We start from the raw sequence: 8,421 nt of genomic DNA on the forward strand, positions 1-8,421 counted from the left end.
TTACTCAGTACTGATCGGCCTTTTATAAAACCATGTTGCCATATAGCGGTCACCGTGACGAGACAGAATGTTAAATGACAGAAAACGCAAATATCGGAAGGCAAAGATCGAAAATCGAAAGATCTTAAATCGAAAGATCAAAAAAAAAAAGGTGCATGGTAAACGGTACATACTCACGTACATACTCACTTAATTTGCGCGAGCAGGATATAACGGTAACAAGAGGAACAGGCTTTTCCTCCCGTATTAATGTGCGCGCGCAAAATACGTGAGGAAAAGCATGCTCCTCTTGTTCCTGTTGTATCCTGCTCGCGCAAATTAAGTGAGTATGTACCGTTTACCATGTACCATTTTTTTTTTATCTTTCGACTTAAGATCTTTCGATTTTCGATCTTTGCCTTCCGATATTTGCGTTTTCTGTCATTTAACATTCTGTCTCGTCACGTAGACCCGGCATATAGATAATAGTCGATTGAGAGGCGATGTTGATTTCTAAACATTTTAGCAATATGGATGAAAGACTGGTAGGACGATAATTAGTAGCTTCTAATTTGTTTCCCTTTTTGTAGATAGGAATTATGAAGTTTTCCATTCTTTGGGTGTAAAAGAAGTTTTAAAATATTCATTGAAAAGTTTGAAGAAGGAACAGGATATGGAAAGAGCTGTTTTTTTTTAAAACGAGCGAAGCTATGTCATCATTACCAAGGGCGGAGTTGTCACCCAGGTTGTGTAAAACCTCGAAAACGACTTTTTCAGAAATCATTATATTATTAATTAATGTAGAATTTCGGGACAAGTTAGGAAACATCGGCAGATATGTAGAGTCTTCTTTGATGATTGAGTTGCTAAAGGCCTTAGCAAAAGTGTTGGCTACTAAGATAGGGTCTGTTATAAGTTCTTTGTTTTCGTTCATGATTGTGGACACTACGATTTTAAATTTTAGATTAGAGTTGAAATATTCAAAAAAAAGATTTGCAATCGCCAGAAACAATTAAAAATTCAAAGTCACGCTATGAGTTTCTTTTGTATTCGATGTAAATTTGAATGGTTTAGGGAAAGGAAAAAATTTTCGTTTATGGTTATTATATGGCTATTATAAATAGGAACAATATTTTGTTTGAACAAACATTTGTAATATGATAAAAATAGTATTAGTTGCGAGTTCTAAAAATGACCAATCGCTCTTGATAAAGAGTTCGTTTAATTTCTCATAGTCGGCTATTTTTAAGTTACACTTTAAGAAAGGATCAGTTAGAGGTTTACATTGTGACTTATTACACCATTGGATCAAAGAGTTCATTTTACTATCACATATATGGGTAGATACGACAAACTAAGGATATAGACGATAAAGATCTGCGAATAATCGCGAATTGCGAACTGGCAACAAAAAATCCTTGTCAAAGTGGACGAAAAAATGACAGAATATATCGACATACGAAGCGAGTTAGACAAGGATTCATACTTTCCTCAATGATCTTCAATTTATACTCAATGATATGAAAAAATATTTTAAGAAGAATAAGCAAGAGCCGAAGAGAAGATTATAGTTGGCTACATATGTATGGACATTACATCCTCTTTAATCAAATTATCTTGGCAACAATAATTTATCTAATTTAAATTTATATACTAATATGCTCTCTTTCAAGGTTTTATTCACGTTCATACAATCCCATTCATTCAACATATATTTTATACTAGTTAATCTATTGACAGTTATAGATACTACAAACTACGGATATATGTAGACGAAAAAGATCTCCGAATGTTGCGAATCTACACTGGCAACGAAAAACTGTCTAAGTGAACGAGAAAATGACAGAATAAATCGAAATACAAAGGGAGTGAGACAAGGATGCATACTATCCCTAGTGATCTTCAATCTATACTTTGAAACATCTACATATTTGAAGAAGAATAAGCAGGCGTCGAAGAGGGGATTAAAGTTAGCGGAGTCTCATTAAATAATCTGCATTAGGCAAATGACACTGTACTTGTGGAAGACAGTAGAGATGGATTGCAGATACTCATCAACAGGGTGACCAAATGGTGTAATTAATACGGTTTACAATTAAATATCAAAAAATAAAATTCATGAATATCTGCAAATCTCATGGATTGACATGCGATGTCGAAGGAGTGCCTGTGGAGAGAGTCAACAAGACCGTATATCTGGGTTATACTTTAAATGCCAAGTGGGATCATACGACTGAAATAAAATGTCGAATAGAAAAAGCCAGGGTGACTTTTATTCAGCTAAAAATAGTAGTATGTAGCCTTGATTTATCCCTGAAAACCCGTGTGAGGATAGTGAGATGCTATGTATTCTCAGTTCTCTTATACGTCGTATAAGCGTGGACCCTCACTGAAACCATGATGAAACTATATAAACATTTGAAATTTGAGTCTACAGAAGAATGTTACGTATAAGCTGAACATATGTTTAAGGTTACAAATGAGTGTGTTTTGTCTCGAATGAAGAAAACAAAAGAAATCGAAACATATCAACTTCTGCATTTCATTATCCAAGGAAATATGTCCGAAAGGAGAGGCACGGGAAGAAGAAGGTCGTCCTGGCTGAAAAACCTGAGGCAGTGGTTCAACCAAAATACCACTTCACTACACTACCGGGCAGCAGCCAACAAAGTCATCATTGGAAATATGATTGCAAACGTCTGGTAACGGAAAAGGCACTAAAAGAAGAAGACTACATATGTACATATGTATATGGATGCGAAATGGGAACTCTGAAGATTTCTTCTTTATGCCAATATTTGTGGCCCCTTTAAATCCGCCACCCCTTGGCAAATGCCCAGTTTGCCACCCCCTAGATCTAGGCTTGTGAGTCAGTGCATCGTTTCGTAAATATATTCTGCGTGCACTTTTTCACATTTCGTAAGCTGAATTCGTCAACTATGTTTGTACATAGGTTCATATGTTGAAATTAAAAATATTCACAACATGCATTTTTGGTACATTTTTCAGGTTAAAACAATACAACAGTGCATATGTAGATATTTTGCCATTTATTGTGAAATTTGCGGATCCGAAGATTCAACTAATGTTGCAAAGGACCCGTCGCCACCCACTAATGAAGATCTATGTAACTCGCCCTCCATCAACTAAGCCTGGTTTTAAAATTCAACACAAAACTCCCCCTGCTGCACAGTAGACATGGAGATGATTTCGAAGTATAACCAACTTTGAAAAAGCATGCTGAGAAATAGACAAAGAGAATCTGATTATCTCAAATATGGTCAGTTGACCTGATTATCTCAAATAGGTACCCTGGATATGTTCAGTGTCCGAATGTCTACTATCTATGTACCGGACATACATATGTATATATGGGATTATGTACATACATATGTATGCACACATGCACGTACAGATGTGTCGAAATGGAAAAAAATGGAAAAGGTGGATGGTCTGATTAAAAAATAGATATTTTAAATTTTTCACAAATTTATTGAGCCTTGAAAAATCTCATAAATTTAAATGCAAATATCATTAAATGTATCATTAAAACAAAGAATGTATCTTCGAACATTAGGCTCCATATCTCCATGTCTCCATATCTCTATGGAGTTGGGGGTTCAATCACAATGATAGGTGGTAGAGGGGTTGGTGGGATTGAAAGTGGAGGTGGTCTTAAAATCTCGGTCATTGACTCTTCAGTTCCAAATCTTGTCTTTTTACATATCCCCATCTTTCAGGTAGAGAAGAACACTGCCAAATCTAAAGTAAATACAATGAAATATATGAAATATATAAGTATATTTATTACTAAAGGTATAAGAAAGCTACTCACTTGTGGATTTCCTCAGAGATGGACAGTGACTTTGGTAATGAATTGACATGACAATTACTAGGAAATTTATAGGGAAAAAATGTCGATTGTTGCATATTTCAACATTTTATGTCAAAATATCTACATATGCACTATCGTATTGTTTTGACCTAAAAAATGTACCAAAAATGCATTTTATCAATATTTTGAATTTCAAAATATGAACTTTGTACAAACACAGTTGACGAATTCGGCTTACGAAATGTGAAAAAGTGCACGCACACTATATTTACGAAACGATGCACTGACTCACAAGCCTAGATCTAGGGGGTGGCAAACTGGGCATTTGCCCGGGGGTGGCGGATTTAAAGGGGCGACAAATATTGGCATAAAGAAGAAATCTTCACAATACCCGTTTTGCATCCATATAGTCTTCTTCTTTTAGTGCCTTATCCGTTACCGGAAGTTTGCAATCATGTTTCCAATGATTACTTTGTTTACTGCTATCTGGAACACGGGAAGAAGAAGGTCGTCCTGGCTGAAAAACCTGAGGCAGTGGTTCAACCAAAATACCACTACACTGTTCCAGATAGCAGTCAACAAAGTCATCATTGGAAACATGATTGCAAACTTCCGGTAACGGATAAGGCACTAAAAGAAGAAGACTATATGGATGCGAAACAGGAACTCTGAAGATTTCTACTTTATGCCAATATTTGTCGCCCCTTTAAATCCGCCACCCCTTGGCAAATGCCCTGTTTGCCACCCCCAAGATCTAGGCTTGTGAGTCAGTGCATCGTTTCGTAAATATTTTTTGCGTGCACTTTTTCACATTTCGTAAGCCGAATTCATATGTACAAAGTTCATATGTTGAAATTCAAAATATTGATAAAATGCATTTTTGGTACATTTTTTAGGTCAAAGCAATACGATAGTGCATATGTAGATATTTTGACATATATTGTGAAATTTGCAACAATCGACACTTTTTCCCTATAAATTTTGTATTACTTGCCATATCAATTCATTACCAAAGTCACTGTCCGTCTCTAAGGAAATTAAAAAGTGAGTAGCTTTGGTATACCTTCCGTTATATATATATATATATTGCTGTCGGTTCCCTCATCACTGAGGATCGTGACTATGATGTCCGGTCAACCAGCTTCTTCCATTGAGTTCTTAATTCGGCCAGGCGAAGACTTGCTACCTTGGAAGCGCCCGTCACTGCAGATACTTGGTCAGTCCAGGGGGATGTGGGGGATCTGCCTCTGCTTCTTCTGCCTTCGACGTTACCAACCACAACCAACCGCTCCAGGCTCTTCTCACCTCTTCGTGCAATGTGGCCGAACAACCGCAATATAGTTGACAGTCTATCCTTGATTTTTAATTCTTCAAGAAAAGACACATTTGTGCGTTTGTCGGTCCAAGTCAAGCGCAGTAGCCATCTCCAGGACCACATCTCGAAGGCATCGATTCTCTGTCTCGAAGGCACCGCCGCCTTCATGGTCCACGTCTCGACTCCATAAAGGCAGACAGAAAAGACGAGACTCTTCACGAGACGGATTTTGACAGCAGTTGTAATGGCTCTTTTCTTCCAAATCTTCGTTAGTTGTGACATTGCCGATTTTGCTAATGTAATCCGGCGCCGTATTTCCAATTCGCTGCCCCCGTTGATAGATATGAGTGACCCCAAATAGACAAAATTATCAACCAGCTCTATACCGCTTAAAGCTGAGTTGTTGTTTTGCAGCTGTTGGTGACGGTCAATTATCATAATTTTTGTTTTGGGGTGGTTTATATGGAGGCCAAGCACATTACTCTCTGTCTCAACACGACGGATCATTTCGGCCATTTCTTCATGATTATAAGCTATGAGCGTTGTGTCATCCGCATACCGAAGATTGGATAGTTTTTTTCCACCAATGGACACTCCACCCTTCCAACCATCCAGTGCTCTACGCATTATATACTCTCCATATATATATTAAATAGGTCTGGAGATAATATACACCCTTGCCTTACTGCACGTTGTACTCGAAAATTTGTCAAGTTTAGCGAATTGATTCGAACTACTGCATTGTTATCATTATACAAGTTATATATTATTTTTACAAGATGTATGGGGACTCCCATGTCCAGTAGAACTTTCCACAGATAGTCCCTGTTCACAAAGTCAAAAGTTAAGCCAGTTTGTTTAAGTCTTTTACGTTATTTTATCGTAACCCAAGTTGAATCAGAGATGAAAGACTTACGATGTTCATTTTGCGGTGTTTGATGTTTTCTGGCATACCGAATTATGAGATCTTTAAAAATTTTCCAAGACTCTTCTACATCTAAATTAGGATTTATTTGGAATTCTGCATCTTTTTCTCTGATTACATTACCAAAATTAATTACATCATCATTGGTGAGTTTAATTGCTTTATTTTGATGTCTTTTAATAATTTTCAATTTCAGTCGAAATTTAGCAACAAGTATGGTCAGATCCGCAATCTGCACCTGGATATGTTTTGACGTTATGTATCGATGATTTCCATCTAGAATTTATTTATATATATTCCACCTTTCTACCATACTCCACCTTTCGTAATAAATATACTTATATATATATATATACATATAATAATATTATTTATTGTATTTACTTTAGATTTAGCGGTGTTCTTCTCAACCTGAAAGATGGGTATATGTACGAAGACCAGATTCGGATCCCAAGATTCAACTGTTGGTATTTATTCTGCAAAGGCCCCGCCGCCACCCAATACTGAAGATCTCCCTCACCCTCCACCACCTAGGCCTTGTTTTCAAATTAACCCCGCAACTCCCCCTGCTGCACAGTAGACATGGAGATATGGAGCTATATCTTCGAAGATACATTCTTCATCTTAATGATATATTTGCACATAAATATAATTTGCACGTAATCTATAATTGGGTCAGATGTTTTTTTGTTATATTTATTCTACATCTGAGGCCTGTTGATTTTTCAATAAATAAATTCATAAGATTTTTCGAGGCTCAATAAATTTGTGAGAAATTTTAAAGATCTATTATTTAATTAGACCACCCACATTTTCCACTTTTGTCGACACATATTTACGTGCATATGTATGTAGATATGTGCGTACATTCTCCCATATACGTAGATCATAGATATTCGGACAATGAATATATCCGGCAAATTCCAAGTTACGGTGAATCTTTTTCCATTAGTGGAAATATACACATTTATATACATATATATACATATTTATATATGTGCATATAATCCAGAATGTTCATGCAGTTTTCACTGTATTTCGCAATATAGAACGAAGTTCTTTAAGCGCAATCGTTTAAGCGCCTTTGCCAGTCATCTTCTTTAATTTTAAAAGAGGCACGTACACGCAAAATATACATATTTACGAAACGATGCACCGACTCACAAGTCTGGATCTAGGGGGTGGCAAACTGGGCATTTGCCCAGGGGTGGCGGATTTAAAGGGGCGACAAATGTAAGCATAAAGAAGAAATCTTCAGACTTCCCGTTTCGCATCCATATAGTAGTCTTCTTCTTTCAGTGGCTTATTCGTTACCGAACGTTTGCAATCATGTTTCCAATGATGACTTTGTTGGCTGCAATGGTATTTTGGTTGAACCACTGCCTCAGGTTTTTCAGATAGGACGTTCTTCTTCTTCCCGGGCCTCTCCTTTCGCACATATTTCCTGGGATGATGAGATGCAAGGGTTGATATGTTTCGGGGAGTCGCATTGCGTGACTAAAGTATTCGAGTTTTCGAATCTCGATGCTCTTGGCGATTTCTTTTGTTTTCTTCATTCGAGACAAAACACACTCATTTGTAACCTTTTATGTTCAGCTTATCTGTAGCATTATTCTGTATACCCATATTTCAACTGTTTCTATGTTTTCATAATAGTTTCAGTGAGGGTTCACGCTTCCACTGCGTATGAGAGAACTGAGAATACATAGCATCTCACTATCCTCATTCGGGTTTTCAGGGATAAATCTCGGCTACATAATCGTTTACCATGCACCCTTTTTTTTGATCTTTCGACTTAAGATCTTTCGATTTTCGATCTTTGCCTTCCGATGTTTGCGTTTTCCGGCGTTTCACAATCGGGGTCGTCACGGAGACCTACAATAATCACCCTGGCTTTTTCTATTCGGCATTTTATTTCATTCGTAAGATCCCACTTGGCATCTAAATTATGTAGAACCCTAATATACGGTCTTGTTGACTCTCTCCAGAAACACTCCTTCGACATTGCATGTCAATCCATCAGACTTGCAGATATTCATGTATTTTGTTATTTGATATTCAATTTTAAACCGTATTTATTACACCATTCGGTCACTCTGTTGATGAGTATCTGCAATCCATCTCTACTGTCTCCCACAAGTACAGTGTCATCTGCATAATGCAGATTATTTAACAAGACTCCGCTAACTTAAATCCCCTTTTCGGTTCCTGCTAATACTTCTTCAAATATTTACAACACAATCTACAATACTCAGCTGCTAGGGATTTCCATCGGGAAATTCTACTATGAAATTCCGGTGAAACTAGTCTTCATAAACGTTGACAAATGAATGACATGGATTACACGACCCATGTTCAATGTATTTT

Source organism: Arctopsyche grandis, chromosome 2 (assembly GCF_051622035.1).
Source record: "Arctopsyche grandis isolate Sample6627 chromosome 2, ASM5162203v2, whole genome shotgun sequence".
NCBI classification, from domain to species: Eukaryota; Metazoa; Arthropoda; class Insecta; order Trichoptera; family Hydropsychidae; genus Arctopsyche; species Arctopsyche grandis.